General features: G+C 43.2%; 1 long non-coding RNA gene across 2 annotated transcripts in view; it reads right to left on the reverse strand.

Moving 5' to 3' along the window:
- The window catches only part of LOC138488924 (uncharacterized), a 417942-nt gene that overhangs the window by 354177 nt on the left and 42963 nt on the right, over positions 1–20802 (reverse strand). Inside the window, exon 2 of one of the 2 annotated variants that reach the window (XR_011274728.1) lies at positions 9975–10365. The exons of the other annotated variant lie outside the window; for it this stretch is intronic. This is a non-coding gene — a long non-coding RNA (uncharacterized lncRNA). Of the gene's footprint in view, positions 1–9974; positions 10366–20802 lie in introns of those variants that run through there. 2 annotated transcript variants of the gene reach the window in all.

A 20802-nucleotide genomic window follows, 5' to 3' on the forward strand; every position in this document is an offset into this window, starting at 1 on the left:
TGCACCCTTTCGCAGTATTTCACAAAGCCATTTTTACCTGTTAATTTCAAAGTGTCATTTGCCAAAATAAGGTTTTCACTCTTGTTTGGGAGGGAGGATTGCCTATAAACTTTAGAACTTGTCTTTTACTCCTGAATACCTGCTGATTACTCACATTGGTGTAGAATTTCTTCTTTGTATTTAAACAAAATTTTGCAGGGGGAAATAGTAACCTAAACGCTATCTGTGCACAAAACAAAACTGTTCTCTTTCCTGTGTTTCTATTCTGCATTAGTATAAGTGAATTCAATTTCTTTGCTTATTTTTGAATTGTATGGTCACCCTTTGGTTGATTGCTGCCCCATATATATAGCTATAGTAAACCTATGTGTGATTTGAATATTAAAATATATAAATACAAATTTGCCCTTACAAACTAGCCTGATTCCTGGTTCAGTGTGATCTGGGGGTATTTTGAGAAGGGTGTGATATGAATGGTATATCATTCAGAATACTGAACTTATAGACAAAAATAAATAAGGGTTTAATTGCGCACTACATTGCTAGGCGAGGCATGGGTGTGTGCCTGATTGAAATCCCTTACATGTGAATGCACAGAGCGGTCTTTCTTAATCTCACTATCATGCCCCTGAACATCAGGAAGGTGTAAGTGAGAAGAGAGGTAAGTATGTATGTATGTGTGTGTGTGGGAGGGGGGCGGGGCGGGGAGAAGGTTTATGTGTATGCGTTAGGGTATATTTAAATGTGTTAGGAGTAGCAAAGGGATGGAGATGGGGGATGATGCAAGGATAATGGGAGCAGGGTTTGGGGTTGAAACTCCCCGTTTTAAGGAGTGAGGGGTAGCGGGTGGGAAAAAAGTGATAATGGCGAATAAGGAAGGCCGCACCAGATCGATTGAAAAAAATCTGACTTTTTTATGTGTGACCATCAATATTCAACATTATCACATAGAACCCTTATAACACCAGACCCATACCTACCGTCCTACCCCCCCGCCACCAGAACACAAAACCCATACATGCCACCCTTACTTATCATTCCTGCCTCTCTTGCCAAGGTCTAGTTTTAACAGCAAAAAGGTGGAAACCAAGGCAAGTTCTAGGATTTGCAAGGCCATGTGCAGCCAAAAAGATGTGCAGGCAGCCTACTTTTTGTATATGCATTGCTATTACTGGAAGTGAGATCACTGGAAATTACATTACAAGGTATAACAGCAATCTTTGTCACTCAAGCACTTACATTGCAGGAAGTTACTATGAGGGTGCCAATCCAGGAATGGTCACTATTATTATTATTATGTAGTATAATACTTTCATAATATACTAAACCATGATTAGGACAGTTTTTAAATAGTGGAAACTTTATAGAGATGTGTCCATGTTTGTCTTCCACAGGCTAAAATAATATTCAACTTTATGAAGATGACTTGAAAAATGCACAAATCTCAAAATGAACCAACCTGACAAATACATATAAATCTTTAAAGACACATGTTACGCAAAGGAAAGATTATTGTAGTTTTGCGGTCCCCTTCCTGAACTGAACACTACATGTACCAACATGCAAAGTAATGTGAGCTCAAAAACTCTTTTGGATTTTGGTAATGTACTTTCATGCCCCACAACAAACAAACATACCTATCAACCTATTCAGATTTCAAGACGGTTGCAATTTGATATTTTTTTGCCGGTCAGAGCACCTTGAAGTCTGTGGAGGAGTGTGTGGTGTGACATGAGAGTTATCTGAGAGCAGGGTGGGTCACAACCACCAAATGTGGGTGAGTTGAGAGGCACAAAAGAAAGTGTGTCAAACGGTCACATGCTTATAGTCAGTGTATGGCAAAGTAATGGAGATTGGCTTTAATGCAGGATGTCAAGAAATTGTGAAGTTATACAAAACTTTTTTTGATCAAATCAAACTTGCAGAGATATTTGAAATGAAGTAGACAGTTTAAAAATGGGAGTTTGGTTTAAAGAAGGCACAGATTTGGGTTACTACCTGCAGATGTGCAAGGATTCCCAAACAAGTACCCTTTTTACCTATGCACCTAATAGTTCTTATCACTAGGCATATTCCTTGGGCTTTTGTCCTGGACAATGGTCTTTAAAATGATCCACTGCTTGTTACCAGAACACTGATGGACATTTTGTTTAAGTTATTTTTTATTTTATTGTTTAAAGTACAGACCAAGCCTAAAGAGCAGAACAGCGCAGTACAGGGATCAGATAGCCAGCTCTTTGGCTGTTATCTTTTAACAGTAGTGCACTACTGTGAACTGCGGTTTGTGAGTCCATTGGGATTAGTCCATGGTCATGTGTTGTTGAAAAATCCATGTTTTGAGAGATTTCCGAAATTGGAGAATTGTGGGGGCATTCCAAACCGATCCCAGGATCGAGCACCAGAGGGTGTGTGTGTCACAAGAGAAGGATTGTTTGTGGGGCCTCTCTTTGTAGACTATTTGTGATTTGAGCCGGTTGGTTGATTCGCCGAGTGAGCAGCATGTACCACCACATATGTGGAGCTTAGCCCGCAGGTACGCTGGTATTCTACTGGTGACTATTTTGTAGATGAAGAAAATGTCCACATTTTGTCATGCTCTCCTTTTCACAATGTTTGTGGTAAAGGGCTGTGAGGCTGGCCCCTGAAGTGCACAGGCAGTGGCAGGGTGGCGTGGGGCAGAGGTTGAGGACTGACAAAGAATGTAGGGATTGGGTGTAGGTTTATAAGAGCAGCATTATTTGTCTTTCTTTTCCATGAAGGGCCATAAGTGGATGCCCCGGCTTTGATTTCAACAGGAGGGGGTGTAATAGGGTCAGCACACTTGTCATTGATGCAGGGATGTGGGCCATTGCACTGGCAGACTTGATGCAGTGGGTTGGTGGGGCCAACACTGGTCAAATATTTTCTTTTATTTGTTTTACTTTTTTCTGAGTAGGCAAGGATCAACCCATGTTTTTCCTAAGCAGTGGGCCTCATTATGACCCTGGCGATAGGGGTTTAACGGGGCGGTAGAGCTGCAGGCCGTGTTAAACCCCAACTGCCTTATTACGAGGTCCGTTTGCAGGACCAGGTAAGGACACCTGGGAAAACCAGGCGTCCTTAGCGGGTCCCGCGAGCGGCCCAGCATAACAACGGGCCCGGTCATTAACAGGCCCGTTGTTAGCATGCTCCCCATTCCCATTGAGCCCTTTGGGGGCTCAAATGGGAATGAGGATGTAGCGAGTCCGGGTTCCCTCACTGGGGAAATACCAGGCCCTCCAAGGTCGGAATGCCCTGGTATTTCCCCATTCAGAGAACCCGGACCCGGTACCCGGAATGGGGGTATCCATGCCGCAAATAGCGGCATGGCTACCTCCATTCTTGTAATGAGGCCAAGTGTCTTGAAACTGAAGCCGAGCCGAAGCCATCCAGCTCTACACTAAATATAGCTTACTCAATGCATGTTGTATATACATTTCAAAAAATGATGATAGATTCCGAGCTATGCGGTCAAATGTATACTTCTTCCTGTAGACGGCAGGTGCTTCTATACACTTCAAAAAGCACCATTTCATTTAACATATCTTTGCCCCCTTACTCTTTGCACAATTTTTTCTCATCTTCGCCTCCAAATTCCTGAGGTTTAAATGCCTTGCTGATGTGGCTCTGAACTGGAGGTGAACTTCCAGCGATGGTTACTAGGTGGCGCTGTGACATGTGTGAATAGGCATTTTCTTCTTTTGCTGTACCCTTTTAACCAGCTTTATGTGAATAGACTCTTATAGGCCCACCTCACACCTTTTGACTTTTTTTTTTTTTAAACGTGGCCCTGTCCACATTTAAACAAATTGAGCAAATTATTCTGTCGTTATTGGACATACTCCAAGACCATAGACCTAGGAGTGATAATATAATTAACAAGGTGAATCTGAATATCCATTGATTAGTGGTGGATAGGATGTCTGGGACAATATGTTTTTTCCGATATTTACTCACATGAAGCATCTGTGTCAATGTTATAGGAAGCCACAATGTAGATTTCCAGGTTTCTTTACTTTGAATACTCATTCACAAATTGAAGATGATTGTATATACCAGAAGAGGTGTGATAATCACAAAATATTATAGAATAAGCAAAGCATATACGGAAAGATGATTAAGAATATGTAAACCTGTATGAGGGCCACCGTTTTTTCAAAATATGAATATCATTTGAAATATCTTACAGAACTAATAACTTTATGTCCAACGAAACTAGTAACTTTATATTTTCTGGAATTCTTTCTTAGATTTGATTGAAATATTGAATATGCCCCTGAAGAAGAGAAGTTTTTCTCGAAACGCGTTGGGCTAATCTTGAAAAATAAAACTACATATGAAGAAGTCAAAGAAAGTTGTCTTGATGTTTATCATTAAGAAATCATGAATGTATTGTCTGCCTAAATTGTTTGAACATATTACACCAATATTGTGAACACAAGTTATATCCTAATTGTCTGGCTCGTTACTGAGAGCTTGTGAAAGTGTGCAAGGGACGGGAGTTCCTCCATTAGGAACTTACTCTATTTAACAATTAAAAGGCACAACGTAGTGTATCAAGGTTACAATAAATGTAGAGATGCACTAAAAGTTCCTTGCAAAACTCTAACATCAGAATTTGTTGAGGCAATATATGAGAAATATATATCTGAAAGGAATGTTACCCCTTTTCTTTTTAAATGAGCCTAGGGGCGTAATTCACAGACGTGTTCTATAATGGAAAACGCTGTGTGAATCAGGGCCTAGTTCTCAAACATCCCATGTAATGGGAAGTACCAAAGGTGCATCATTCCCTCATATACTGGCAGCCTTGTACACCACAGAGCTCCAGGAAAATGCTAGAGATGCATACTTCCCTCATGGACTCCTTCCCTCATTCGCTCTCCTTTCGTCTCCCTTGCTGAGATCCTGCTACCTGGGCTACGGCAGCCCTCATAGTGCTTACATCTTCACCGGATTCAGCACACTGTTTGTGAGGGTAAGCCCTGCATTTATGGCGTGTGCATCGCACCTGCTGTGATTTCATCATCTGTGCATTTAAAATAAATGGACTTCCACTGATAGTCGGCTGCCGACAACTTGAGAAGCATTCTTTTTTAACTTTCACTGCCAAACAGAGGCTTTTTGCATTTTCAACCTTTGCTTTGATGCTTGGTCTTACTGTATTTGGCCTTTCCAAGATGGCTGTTTTATTTTCTTGGATTGGAAAGGCTCCTTCATGGCATGCACTCCCTCCCCTCATTGGCTGCGTGGGCCTTGATAAGCCAATCAGCACAATGGAGAGGTGGTAGCCGGCTTACCAACTACGGCCCTCGAGGAGGCCTTTCTCATTCAATCTCCTTTTGTCTCCCTTGCTGGGATCCTGCTACCTTGGCTACGGCAGCCATCCTACTGCTAACATCTTCACCGGATTGAGCACACTGTTTGCAAGGGTAAGCCCTGCATTTATGGCGTGTGCATGGCGACAGCTTGAGAAGCAGTCTTTTTTTCTTTTTTACTTTCCTTGCCAAACAGAGGCTTTTGATATTTTCAGCCTTTGTTTTCATACTTGGTCTCACTGTACTTGGCTCTTCAAAAATAGCCGTTTTCTTTTCTTGGTGTGGAAAGGCTCCTTCCTGACCGGCACTCTCTCCTCTCATTGCTGTGCCTTGATTGGCCAATCAGCACAACCCGGGAGGCGGGAGCCAGCTCACCAACTAAGGCCCTCGAGTAGGCCCCTGTCTGCTCCCTGTCCACTTCAGGTACATTTACCACCCCCCTATGACCCCCTGTTTGTCTGCTAGTGCCCCCCCACCCACCTCTGGTCCCCAGTTTGTCTCTTAGTGCCCCCACCCCCTCTCTTACCCCAATTGTCTCCTACTGTATGGTCCCTCATTTGTCTCCTAGTGCCCACCACCCCATCTGTTTCCCTGTTTGTCTCCCAGTGCCCCACACCCCTTCTGGTCCTGTGTGCTGTTCCTCTGTGCCCCCACTCTTGTCCCACTTGTTTTTCCTTTTTACCCCCCCTTCTGCAGGAGCGGTCTTGATACTTTTTGCTCACCAAAACCATCTTGTGGCCAATACAGGGATTTTGTTTTTTCACCCTCTTTCAGCTTTCATGCTGGACTTCCACTACATCTCCTACTCATGGTGGCCCTGAATCATGCTGTGACCTTCCTCATCCTGAATCCTGGTGTACATTTGATTGTTCTCTTGCAAAATTATGGGCCTCATCACGAGGAAGGCAGTAAGGGGTTAACGGGGTCGGTCGAGCTGCCGCATTACGAGGTTTGCTCGCAGGACCCGGTAAGGGCGCCTGGTAAAACCAGGCGTCCTTATCGGGTCCCGCGAGCAGACCAGGATGCAAACAACGGGCCCGTTATTAACAGGCCCATTATTAACAGGCCCGTTGTTTGCACCCTCCCCATTCCCATTGAGCCCTATGGGAGCTCGAATGGGAATGGGGATGTACAGGGTCTGGGTTCGTGGAATGGGGAAATACCGGGCCCCCCAAGGTCGGAATGGCCCGGTATTTCCACATTCCAGGAACCCGGACCCGGTACCCGGAATGGGGGTAGCAATCCCGCAAAATAGCTGCATGGGTACTTCCTTCCTCGTAATGAGGACCTATGTGTTATTTCTTACTCCTGCAACAGTATTGATCTCCCCGCTTGTTTTTCCACTCCTCTCCACCCACTCACCTGGTCCCCCGTGATGTCTGTGTGCTCCACACCTCGCCCCCATGGTCCCGCTTAGGCTTGAGATGCTTGCCTACATTAAATCGCTCTTCTTACTGTCCCAACTCTCTCTCTTCTACTCCCCTTCCCTCACTATATCCTTAGCACTTATGCCATTCAGATATGTCGCCTCACCTGTATGATAGCTGTTTGTTTGTCTCTTCCCCCTCATTTCTTTCTCCTACCTCCCCCTCCAGCACTATCTTACATGTTGTCAGACCTAGTACTTTAGTCTCTTGTTTTGTTCTTCTCCTTCTCCTAGTAGCCCAACCCCTCGCCTCCCCTACCTCTTGTTAAATTCTGGTACTACCTCAATTGTCATCAGACATAGTAATGTAGCCACCTGTCTGTCTCATTCTCCTGCCCACCCCGCCTCCCCTCCTTATCACTGTCAATAGCTCTTACTCTATCACTTATGTCTCCGGACCTGTTTGATAGCAGCTTGTTTGTCTCTCCCTTCCCCCATTTGTTTTATCCTCCCTCTCCCCTGCAGGAGCACTTTCTGAAATGCCATCAGGCCTAGTATGAAAATCACTTGTTTTGTTCTTCTCCTTCTCCCTTTACTCCAACCCCCCCTGGACCCCTCCTACTCTTGTTAAATTCCAGCACTACCTCAATTGTCATCAAGCATAGTAATGTAGCCGCTTGTCTGTTTCATTCTCCCTCCCACTCCCCTTCCCCTCCTCATCTTGTCTATAGCACTTGCACTATCTGAAATGTCGCCAGGCTGATTATGATAGTTATTTTTCACATTCTGAATGTATCAAGGACTTATAAAAATGTCACTGTATTTTCCTATTTTCCCTCCCTGCCTTGAAGCACTTTGAAACACATTGGGCCTCATTACAAGTTTGGCAGTAGCCTTGCCGATAAAACCGGCAGGCTGCCGCCAAAACAGCAAATTTTTCCAGCCTCTGGCAATAGGGAAATACAGCGCCATTACAACCCTGGCGGACCCTGTATTTCCCCATTGCCAGGGGCCCGAAACATTTACTCCCCTTTCCCATTTGAGCCCCATAGGGCTCAATGGAATGGGGAGGCCGGTCGCACCGGCACCATTCAGAACGGTGCCGGTGCTATTGGCAGTGTCTGCTCGTGGGTGCACCTGCGAGCATAACTCGTAGTTTGCCGGGCCGGTAATTGCAAGCTTACCGGTACTGTTGTTACCGGACCAGCAGACTTGTAATGAGGCCCGTTTTGTATAGGCGCTATATAAATAATCAATCATCAATCAATCTATTACCACTCTATTTTTTCTGCAGCGCCAAACTTGTAATGAGGTCCAATGTGTCACTTGTGCAGTGGGCCCCTAAGAGACAGTCATACCACAGGTGTACTTACTTAAGCTCCGTTTGTAGCTAAATTATGTTTTACAAAGCCATTACCCTTTTTGGCTTATCTAAATCTAATACATCAGAAACTATACATTTAATTGTACTACCCCCACACTTTAATATATTCAAGCGTGATCTGTTATTTATGATCATCTATCTATATAAAACGAATCAATCTTCTTTTGACCTATGCCTTTGAATATCAACGTTATATACTTAACTGATAAGGAAAAACAGTTAAACAAGAAGCAGCAAAAATAAATCATTTTCAAACAAAGACATACAGTTGATGAATATGGGTTTAATTCACTAATTGATATGGAACAGTTATTGCTCCAAAAAGTATCTGTTTAATTTCTGAGCAACTATTTCTCCAGTCCAACTTATAATGTTGTCAGCAGCATTGTTGCTGTGTTCCACTTGCAAGCCAGACCTTATTTCGTTTAAAATGTGAGGGGAAAACCCTGTAAGGAAAATGTTTAGTTATGGATTTTTCTGCTTTGTGAAGACTTTACAAAAAACAAATACACACTTAGTTTGGTGAGCCAGACCTGTTGGCTTTGCCAATGATTGTTCGCATGGTGGCCATTATTGATTAGGAGTTTCAAAAAGATATTACATGGACGCAGTAGCAATGGTTAAATTGGTGTTATAGTTAGTTATAGGGGGGGGTCCCAAAACTTTTGTTTTTTCCCATAGACATGCACACCTACAGCCCAAACCGCTGGACGGATTTACACCAAATTTGCGGCAGGAGCGGGGGCTTGGTCCCAAAATCGTGCTTTTGCAAATTTGGTGTAAATCCGTCCAGTCGTTTTTTTTAAAAATGACCAAAATGTAAGGCAAAAAATTAGTGATATCTCCGTTCGCTCCGTGGACGGACTTCCAGGTTCGCTCCGCGGACAGTGCCCTGATTGGCCGAGCGGCTTGCGTGATGTCCGCGGACATGCGACGTGTTCGCTGATTGGATGCGTAGTGCGTGAATCGCGTCAGATTTTCTGTGGCGCCCGCCATCTTGCATTCGCGGACAACCGCGGACAGCGCAGTGAAACTTGGATTAAAAATGTTTATTTTTTATATGCTAGACACTTTTGTTGTGTTCGATTTGTCTGCGGACAACACGGCTGTTCTGAAATGTTCTATATAAACTAAATGGTGGGGTGTTCTGAGGACGGAGTATGTGTCCGTTTTGTTCGCAAGCAAGCTAAAATTGCGCTAAGAACACTCGCGGTGTCCTTAAATGTTCGTACATAAACAAAATGGGGGTGTCCTGAGGACGCTGTCTGTATTGTACTCTGGCAAGATGGAATGTGTTCTAAGAACACTCGTGGTGTCCAGAAATGCTCTGATTGCTTACTGGTAATCTTCATTACTCCTAGTCCTACTCTTCCTCGTCACAGTACTGACGACCCTCCTCACCCTCCCTGCGGGGAAGGTCCCATGCTCCGGCTTGGTAATATGAAACTGAGGAACAAAATGGGGGTGTTCTGAGAACGCTGTTCGTATTGTTCGTTGTCAGGTTGAAAGTGTTCTAAGAACCCTCCTTATGTCCGTTGACATTACAATTTCCTGTGGGCCTTACCCAACTTTTTGTCCACTAAACAAACGATAAATCAGGCTGCTGTGCCCCGACATTATGTGATAATCCTATCACCTCTCCCAACGACCTGGCTGACCTGCTTTTGCGACACTAAATCATATCTCCCGCCCCTAGCCCTGACATTATCAAAGCATTCATATTCCCCGTCTCTCTCCGTGACGGTACAGGGTGCGTAGCCAAACGCGCCCAGTCGTCTCCAGTCCTACATGACTTTACACAGAACACGGAAAACAACACAGATCATCTCACAACACAGCGCGGCACAATTCAGAATATGAAACTGTGATTTAAAAGCAAACAGCAAGATTGTACATTTCGTAAAGTACTTTTATCTGACATCAAATGTTTAGAAAATATTCAGAGATTTGCATTTGTCTTTGCTGTCGATCCGCAAAAGTTCAACTTGAGTCACGCGCTGTTCCTTTGCGGTACACAGGGTGTTGGTTTATGATAAAAGAAGCACTATGGTCGCACTGATAATCGGAAGGCTGTTCCAACAACGAGGCATTAGACCACCATAATGGTTGGAATGTTGCTTCTAGCCGCTAGTACTGCGTAAGGGCATATTGGTCCTTGGCGATTGTCCCATAAAATGGTGAGGGTCATGAAGTTGTTTAGAAGTAGCTGCACCTGGCAGTTAAAAAATCCGTCAGCCGGGGTCTGAAAATCGTGGCATTGACAGTACAGAAGGACGTACCTGTTTTAAAAAACATAAATTAGTCTCACCAGCCGACCTTCATTAAAAATATTCATTTTATTTATTAGGGTGTGAAACTATTTGCTAGAGAGGATAGTGCAACGGAGTATGTTAACTTATTCCCATTAACCCACCCTCTGTCCTCTGCCTTTTTCAGAGCCCTCTAAGCGACAGGGGACCAATTCGGCGGTGATAGTGCGCAGTAGAAAACACTATGCCACATTGATCGAACAAGTACAACTTAACCGGGCTTTAAGGCCACGCTATTGTCATTATATTTCAGTATAAAATAATCTAAAGGGTTACTTACATTATATTGGCATTTTCCATTGTCTAAGCGTAGTACAGTCCCAAAATACGACTCCGTCTGTGCCAACGATCTTTCTCATAGTGATATAATATATAAAAGTGGTTTCGTTTCAGAAATGTCATCCTTATCGTGTCTTACGTTTTTGCAACACTCCTTCAAAAGAAGTCTTTTAGCACAATCCCTGTCTGTCAAGGTGAAAAAACAATAGAACCTTATAGTGCGAGTCGTGGGCCTCTCCGGCACGCGAGCAAAAAATGGAAGCAGCTGACCTTCACTGTAAACGACCATAAATTCTTAGTTTGCAACATTCTGTGTACAGCCATCTCTGAGAAATTGCTTTTTACACTCCATCTTTGTATATTGTTTGTGTGCTAATAAAAAAACTTTGTTAAAGGGACGTTATGGTTCCAAGTAAAACCGAAAACCCCCTGAAATTCGCCATTTATGGTAAGCTAAGCAACCATAACTCGCGCCACCACTGTGCACTGCTAAGACTAACACCCAGGATATCAAAGATGACATCACAAATGTCATTGATGACATCACTGATGACATCACATGTGTATGTACTTTTCATGAAATATGTGTACAAGGGATTCTTATTATAATGTTGCGAAAAAAGTGTCAAGGATCATTGCAATAAATATCATACCCTAATTAGTGCTTTGAACGATGCATTGACATAAATAGCATTCTATTATGGGGTTCTATCTAGTATACTAAGCTACTAATGCAGAAACATAGCATTGTGTGCAGCGTACAAGATGAAGGTATAATATTCGTAATGTTAATATGTTGAATAATGAAATGACAATTGTTTTATTAATAGATTTTTGTGTACTGTGAAATATGTAATAAGTAGCAGATAAAACCCATGTATTACATAATTGCATTACTATAGAGAAAACAGAAAGAGACAAGAACACATACCAATATACATATACATAGGATAAATAGCAGCTTTGAAACAGAGAAATCATCATTTATTTGCTTGAAAATAAGGGTGTCTTTAAAGCTTGTGTCTTCCCCTATGTATATATTTCATATGATGTGACTGGACCCTAAGGGAATTACTATAAGAACCTACTTGTAGGATACGTCTACAAATAAAATACAATTTTTAGTTTCTGACTGTTACTGAAGAAAACCATGTGGCCTAGATATGTCAGCAAAAGAAAAAAGAGTGAGCCAGAAGAACACTTGCTGTGTCCTGAAATGTTCGTACATAAAGAAAATGGGGGTGTTCTGAGGACATTGTCCGTATTGTTCGCTGGCAAGTTGCATGTGTTGTAAGAACACTCGCGGTGTCCTGAAATGTTCGAAAATAAACAAAATGGGGGTGTTCTGAGGACGTTCTCCGTATTGTGTGACTGCTTAGCTGTATGCAATGAGGGAATGGCGCAGAGAGTGAAGTGGAAATGGTAGAAGGGCTGTCCAAGAGTTCCGCGTTCCGCGGACACTACGGCTGTCTGTGGACAGGGCGTGCTACATTCGGGGTTTTCCAGAAAATCCATCATGGAAAGAAGACTGTAGGGATCAGCCAAACAGATGTTGAGGTTGTGGATTTGTGTTGAAAGAGACTGTGTGTAGTGAAGATGGCAGAAGTTGAAAAAGTCAGGGTGTTGGTGCTCGCAGATATGTTTGTGCATGGTTTACAACAGTATGCTCAATGCAGGCATGTTGCAAAGAATTTTGATGTTAAAGGAGTGGAGGTAGTGTGGAGCACTGTGCCTAATTGCAATGTACAGGGAATTGTACAAGTTTGTGAAGATATGGGCAGGATCAACAGTCTCCATGTGGTAGTTTTGCACTATGGTGCTTTCTGTTTGGGCTATGTCAGTGCCCCTACTTTGTTGGCAGATTTGGAACACTTGGTTGAAGCAGTAATGAACATCCTTCCAAATACCAAAGTCATTTTTTCTGGATTACTACCTAGGGCAATATGGGACAATAGTTCAGTTTTTTGTCCTCAGCAAAACAATGCTAGGTGTGTAATCAACTGAGGCATGTGTGCCTTCATGCTTAGAACTGGTACGTTCTTCTGTAATAATGAGAATATTGATTCCAGTAATGCTGTTTATTTTAAAGAAGATGGCATTTCCTTATCTTATATGGGAAATGCCATGCTGTTTTGGAATGTAAGGGTTGCTTTGGAGAAGGTTATGTGAAGATTTTAGGAGTAAAGTAAGAAAAAAAGAAAAAAAATACAAAATAACAGGTGTCTGTCAAGCATCTGCAAAAAAACCAAAAAAAACAGCTCTTTTCAGACCCAACCTCAAAGGGGAAATGGGGCACACTATTTAAATTTACATTCACCATGCTCAAATTTTCGATATGTCCGCGGACATGGCGGTAGTCCGTGGACATCGAAATCACTAGCTAGGGGTTCAGTATGTTCTATGTTACATGTATATAAAGTCAGGGATATTATGGTTAAGTTGTGCTACTAAAAACATGAAATTCAGTAAAGAAACTTTGTTAAAGGGACGTTAGGGTTAAGTTGCGCTACTAAACACCTATGAAATTCAGTGAAAAAACTTTGTTAAAAGGGACGTTATGGTTAAGTTGCGCTAGTAAAAACCTATGAAATTCAGTGAAAAAACTTTGTTAAAAGGGACGTTATGGTTAAGTTGCGCTACTAAAAACCTATCAAATTCTGTAAAAAAAACTTTGGTAAAGGGACGTTATGGTTCAAAGTAAAACTGAAAAACCCCTGAAATTCGCCAGTTATGGTACAATAAGCAACCATAACTCGCGCCACCGTGCACTGCTAACACTAACACCCAGGACATCAAAGATGCCCTGTCACAGAGGTCAGGTGGGGAAGTTGGGAGTGGGGGTGCTCAGGCCTCATCCCCCTGCCATGAACCGTAACTGTAAATGCAGGCACCACCCTCTGTCAAATGATGCCTCCCAGTAGTTTTTCAGGTCAGAATGTTCTCTTTTGTTTTTCAGATCTGCAAGGACCAGAATTACCGGCAGCGGTGATCAAGCTAAACAACCAGAGAGATGAAAACGCTGCGCACAACACAGCCTGCAGGCCATCACCCGGAAACACTTTCCAGCTCACCGACAAAAGCGACAACTTACCGCCATGAAAGAAAAATGGAGTTCCAGGCCCACAACCAGCAGAGAAACCATTAGGCAAGGCAAACAAAACTGTGCTAAAAAGCGGCGAGGGGATTAGAGTGAGAAACGACAGGCCCAGATTGGCCCACAGAGTTGGGTGAGCAATGGAACCAATGGGAGGGGGTAGAATCAGGAAGCACACAGTATGTGTGAGGAGTGAATGCAAAGCAGTGTGGTTCATGGGTGAGGTCGGGAGGCGTGAAGGTGGACCAAGAGACCAGAGGGAGAATGGGCAGCAGCAGGAGTGCTGAAGAGATGGTGGCAGAACTGGAGCAGAGCACAGCTGAGGTATTGATTGTGATAGATAGTGGTACCAATTGTATGTAAGGTAGTGTGAGGCAGGGGGTGTAAAAGGTGAGTGAGAACGAGACAAAGAAAGCTAGAGAGAGAGAAGTGTGGAGGGGCCATAGAGAGAAGGTGAGAGGGAGAGAGAGAGAGAGAGAGAGGGGATACAGAGAGTGGGTGGTGGGTGTGTGGGGAGAGTGCAAGTGGTAATGGGAGTAGTGGTGAGGCCATGGTGCAGCAGGGATGGGGGAGAGATAGGTGTAGGATTAGATCATAGAGTGTGTAGGTGTCGAAAGAGGAGAGGATTAAGGCGATAAGTAAGAAGAGGAGTGAGAAGAGAGGTGAGAGGAGGGGTGTGGAGAAAGGTGAAGATGGAGGAGAAGGGGTGAGAAGAACAGAGAGTTGGACATTGGAAGGACAGAAGGAGAGGAAGACGACTGTTCGGTGTGAGAGAAGATAGAGAAGGGAGAGGAGCAAGCAGAGATTAGTAGAGAAAGCCGAGGAGGGCACCATATCCCAGCAGGCAGAGGGGTGAGCAGGGCAGCAGATCCCTGGAGGGTGAGCAGGGCACCCTATCCCTAGAAGGTGAGCAGGGCACCCTATCCCTGGAAGGTGAGCAGGGCACCCTAATGCTGAGTAGGGAAGGAGTAGTGAGATCAGGGGAAGGAGATCGAGGGAGTGAATGAGTGAGAGAACGAACCTGGGTGTCTGCAACTGGCACCCAAATGACACATTTATTTGGTGCAGGGTTAGGGATCCCGTAGGAACATTCCTGAGGGAGCAAGATAGATAAGGCTTCTGCCCTTAGGCCATACCCGCTAGTCAGAGAAGCAGGGGTTACCGATCTCTAGAGTAAATTAACCTGGAGATTAGAAAACCCTGTGGTAGCGTGGAGCAAGCCCACGGGAGACAAAAGAGAGAGGGCGGCCTTTGAAGAAACTCGCCACAGAAGATCAGTCCTTTCCATACAATAAAGACCCCATAATTATTCAGGCCATCTATGGCAAATGACTGGCACATACCATATATCCTACCCCATGAGGATCTCGATTTGATTCATGGAGCAACTGATTGGTAATGGGTCCCCCCTTACATGTATGGTAAAAAGCTCTCACACTGAGCTTAATCTCCCTCTGTCAAACTTTAAAAAAGGGGCGCAGTATATATAGACGTGTACATGTTTTAGATGTTGTTTCCTCTATGAAAACATGAATGCACGGCCACTGTTCACGTGACCAGTCTGCCAATAAACAGAGTTAGGTGAAGAATTTGAATAACTTTTAATAAAAGCTTACAGAAATGAGAATTATGTGACATGTCTTTCCAGACAGCAAGTCGCTGGTCTAGAGCTCATTACTGCCACTGGGTGTTTGATTAATGCCTGTCTGCTTCAGGTGTGTATAGTCTGCTACTTCATGAACAGTAGAAGAGTGATTTGTGATGCCAAAGTATAACGTGATGTGCTACATGTCCAACAGATGCTGAGTAACTACGACCGAGAACATGTTTTAGCTTCTTCAGACACACTTGGGCTGCTGGGAGACATATCCAGGGGAAAGTAGACAGAATAGAGAGAAGGTGCAGGGGGAGAGGGTGAATAAATATGAATGAGTAAGTGTGTGAGGCTACAGGGATTACAAGATTTAGAAGATGAATCAAAGTTTATGGGATATGATGGTTTAGGATATATGGACGGATAAAAGACTGAATGCATTATTGAATAAGTATGTCGGGGAATATAGGTGACCATGATTTAACGTGGTGATGGTTGGTGACTTTTTTAGTGTAAGTCACCACAAACCAATTTAAGACTATTTGGGTTGGCGGGGCTGTGTCCGACGAAACATTTTAAAATAAAATAATACGTTAAAATCGCGCATTTGACACAATCTGTTCTGTAAGGTAACACATGAAAAAAATAAAATAGATGTATACCAGGTCAACAACAGTTGACAAGAGCATTATACAGTATTTTCACAAAGCCTGTGCCTAAAATATAAGCCAGCACTGGAACTGTAAAGCACATGTTCACAATGCCTGTGTCTGCAATATATACCAGCATTGTCCAGTAAAGCACTTGTTCATGCTGGCTTTGCCAAAATACATGACAGTTTGTCACTTGTCACTGTAAAACACTGGTGATGGCACCCATCATATTTGCCAGCACTGAACTATAAACACATGCTTGTGAGGTATTGGGCCAAAATTGCAAGCTTGCCACTGAAAATATACATTCATGCTCCCAATGAGCCCTTCCATCCTGACTAAACAAGCGCACACAACCCCACACACGCACATTGCACACTCAGGCACTCGCACACTTTTCCACTCACTCATTTAAAATATCTTTCACACAGACGCACAGCGACACACGCACACACTGGATAACATTTGGAACATTCAGGCAGGCACAGAAAACGCTTTTCTTTGTAAAATTCCTTTCCTTCTCAGGCAATTAACTTTTTTCATTCCAGCCTGCTTGGAATGGCCCCATATCCTGTTTGCCTGTGTGCAGGGGTCAAGTCCTAACAATTGAAGTGGGGGACTCATCAACAAACGCAATGGGATGTGACATTGACAGAAATTAGCATATCAAGGTGAAATATGCGCACCGGAGGTATTTGGACCTTTAATCTGTTTCACTGATATTGGTCATGGACCATCGGACAAAATGTGAAAATCGGGTGCTAGCAACACTATACAGAATCATATCCATGCCAATTAATGCATAGCCAACGCACATTTGCCATATCATAGCCATTGCGCTAATGATTATACTGAATGTATGAACATACAGCAAGCACATTTTTACTAAGATGTACGGCATACTGTACTGCTATTGAGAACTACATATGGACAATTGCTCGCCACAATAGGAACAAAAGGTCTTGAAAACGATCAAGGTTGAAACACGTGTCGGCTGACCACCACGCTGTTTGAAAATAAAGACAAATATTTTCTTTCTTGCATTGACCAATTGTGAACTAATTGCTTTCATTATTTGAAAAGGCAGAGCGCAGATACCCCAATCCCAAACTTACGGTTTATATTATTCGATTAAGGTCCATATGGGTAGACCTTGGGGTTTTGGGATGCAGCTTGCCATCATATTTACCCTATAGTGATCATAGTGCACTTCAAAATGTGACGAACCCATACGATCCCCCTGCTACATATGGTTCCAAATGGTACTTCATGGTGTGGGGTGCATAGACCAGCCCCAGCCGAAATTCCCTTCATCACAAAACCACATTTCAGCATTTACCCAAGAATGTTGGTGTTCTGCACGTCAATCCAGAGAAAATAACCTAAATTCAGAATGGCTCTGTACTGCTGTTCTGTCAGTTAAAAAATCAAGGTTGCAAAAAAAAAATTACCTGCATTCAAGACGGCATTGCACTTGTGCCTCCTTTCATTTTAAACATCACACAGTTTTGCTCCATTAAAACACAGCCCTGTATGTGTATTTCATTTGATTGCCATAAAATAAGGCAATACCTCTCATACGGCATTGTTTTCCTTAATAAAATCCATGAAGAGCAATTACCAAGAAACTCTTTTCAAGCATATATGTGTCCAGAAACTGACCAGAGCTTTAAAAGCCTTTCAGAAAGTTAATGCAAAGGAAACTGTGTGCGGCAGAAACCTCATTTTGTGAAATTAACATGAGAGAAAAATAACACATGTAAATCTGCTTTTGCAAAGCAGGAACATGACATTTTGAAAACTAAATGTGAAATAATACTGTGGCTCGGACAGAAAAACAATTATATATATGGGTAGAGGGGCTGCAAAGCTATGTATATTATGCTATTTTCCCCCAAAAAGACCAAACAGCCTGGCTGAGGCCCAGGTGTTCCTGTCAAACTAGTTTGATACAAATGCTAATTTTGCACCTACCAGTGAACTGATGCTGCAAGGGCATGTGCTCTGTTCTTATGGAACCTGACAGTTTGATAATGACAGGTGCAGAACTGCTCCCAAGGACAAAGGAAGGGGGAAGCCCTGTGTTTTGCCTCGGAAATGTGATCTCCTCTACATTTATTCCCAGCACCCACTGGATAGCTTCAAAGGGGAGTCATGGAAACCCTGTGTACAGGTTTGCATAGGAGGAAGACAGTTTGGCTGGTGGAGTGGAAGGACCGCCACACAAGGGACTAATCTGGCCCATTGATTTTATTATGCTAGCATTTTGTGGGATTTTTGTACAAGCACAATGAGACCATGTGCATCTTCCTGGCACGTAGTGAACTGGAATGGCAGGAAAAATGCATTTCTGGGTGAAGCAGAAATGGCACGGACATTAAACTTGGGGAAAATATGCCAAATACTAGTATGCATATGTGTAGCGATTTGCAGAATTCTAGATATTATGTTTCTCCTGAAAATGGTGAAATTGTGCCAAAGGGCTATGAAACATCACACAGAATTGGCGTTCGGACTGGCCAATTCCTTGTGAAATATGAGATCGGCATATCTGCTTTTTATGATGATGACTAGTGTAAATATGAAGTTTTGTTCCATAACTCATTTTTGTAAAAAATTAGGCTTGTGGGACAAAGGGAGTCATAAAATGCACACGCATAAAATGAGGTCACTTCCCCTGAACCAATAAGCCTGGAGGGAGGAGGCGACATTAGTAGCCTGGCCTATCCCATTCAAGGGGTAAGTCCAGAGCACTTCCTTCTAGATTGTAAAATTCTATGATGTCACTCTGGCTATATAAGCAGGAGACAGAGAGACACAAGGGACATTCAAAATTCAAAATTCCAGATTCCAGGACTCCACAACCAGATCCAGAGACAGCTGATCTTATCCAGGCAGGACCATCCAGATCCAGGCAGAACCACCCATTTAGATCCATGCATACCCAGTAATCCAGGGAGAAAAGAGAAGAGGCAATTGATCCTTTACGAGAATCCAGTGACCAGACCTTGCCGAGCTGTTCCAATCCAGGAGAGCCCAGCTGTCCCAGTGACCAGATCCTTGGCCCCGCTGTCCAGAAACCTTGCTGGCTGTCCAAATTACTAAACTCAAGTGTACCTTGCAACTATCACATCACCCAGTACCCAAAAAACTGCATATCCCACTCTATTACCTTGCATCCCATTCAAATCCTATTAAAACCCCATTAAAATCCCACTCATATCCCAAATTGCCAGTATCCTCTGTTTACCCCTTCCTTAGAAGAATCTATGTTAGTCTATATATGTTAGCATATTCTTTTTATAATTATTTCTGTTATCTGTGTAAGTCCTTAGTACCATTTTGAGATACATTTATTAATTCCCCTATAAGAAGGTATGTAGTGCAAGCTGGTTAAAATTCGAAATTAACCCCCTGGCATGCAGGGTCTTTCCTTAAGAATATAGTCATTAAAATATAGCATCAGTAGAACCTTTCATTGTGCAATGAATTTGTCTGTGTATTTTGCTGTTTCTTTAAAATCCGACTTGCATTTTCCCTAGAAAACGCTATTTGTCATCCTATAAAGAATCATTCATTCTCCTCAGTATCCTATCTGTTCTGTGCCTTTGTTTCTCATCCCAAAAAATGATTCCCGATTTTGACTGCTAAGCCCATTTTCTTAGCTGTTTGCTAGTTTAAGGCCTATGTGAAATAAGGAATTGCAATTCTGCCACGTGTGATATCTGCTGCATTGTTTTCCTTCCCAAAATCGATTCACCTTTGTTCACGTTGCTTTAGTGCCCTGCAAGCTTCCTTGTCTCTTTAGTGCAGCCACACAAACTTCTTTCCTAGCTATCCTACCATAAGTGTAAACTGATCTATAAATAACCAGTAAAATTCGAGTATGCCATTTTGCTGATTTTGAGGGTTTTCATTTCATTTCTGGCATCACTGGGCCTCATTACGACCCTGGCGGTAAGGGGTTTACGCCAGCGTTAGCTGCGCCGACCCCTTACCGCCAATTACGAGGTCCCTTAGCGCCATGGCGCTTTTAACACCTGCTTTTAGCAGGTGTTAAAATCCATGGCGCTAAGGGACCATGGAGTTAATTACGCCACCGTAATTTACGGTGGCGTAATTAACGCCTTCCCCACTCCCATTATGCCCTATGGGGCAAAAATGGGAATGGGGAAGGGTAAATGGGGATTGGGGACTTACCGCCCCGCCAAGGTCGGAATGGGGCGGTAAGTCCGCCAACCACCATGGCGTAAACGTAGTTTACGCCATGGTGGTAAAGTCACGGCCCAGGCGGTAACTTACCGCCTGGGTCGTAATGAGGCCCACAGTCTGGGATGGTGGGCTGAATTTTCAATCCGATTTTGCTCTCTTCTTTCTGACTCCTTGCCATTGCTTTCCATCCACACAGAATTTAGTCAGAAGGTATCTGGGGGAAGTGTTGGAGGTGGAGTGCATAAACTATGTGCCATCTGTGATTGTGAAGAAACGTGATTTTGTTTCCAAGGTGTTGGTATCTTATGTTAAAATTTGAATAAACTGCATTATAAACTTTGCATTTGTATTGCCACACTGTGGTGGCTGGTGTTGTTTTGCTCTGATTTTTCATTTGAATTCTAAAAATAAATAAATATTTCTTTGTTACACACCGGCCTGGTTTATGGTCCATTGGGACACAGGGTATTTGTTAAGGTGGGTGTGAGACGGGTTGGGGGCCTTCTCAAGAATGAACCAGAAATCCAATAAAAATAAAAAGGAGTTTTTTTACTGTGCGCCACCTTCAGTGTCAG

The sequence above is a fragment of the Ambystoma mexicanum genome, chromosome 9 (genome assembly GCF_040938575.1).
Source record: "Ambystoma mexicanum isolate Mex_15411 chromosome 9, UKY_AmexF1_1, whole genome shotgun sequence".
Classification (NCBI taxonomy): domain Eukaryota; kingdom Metazoa; phylum Chordata; class Amphibia; order Caudata; family Ambystomatidae; genus Ambystoma; species Ambystoma mexicanum.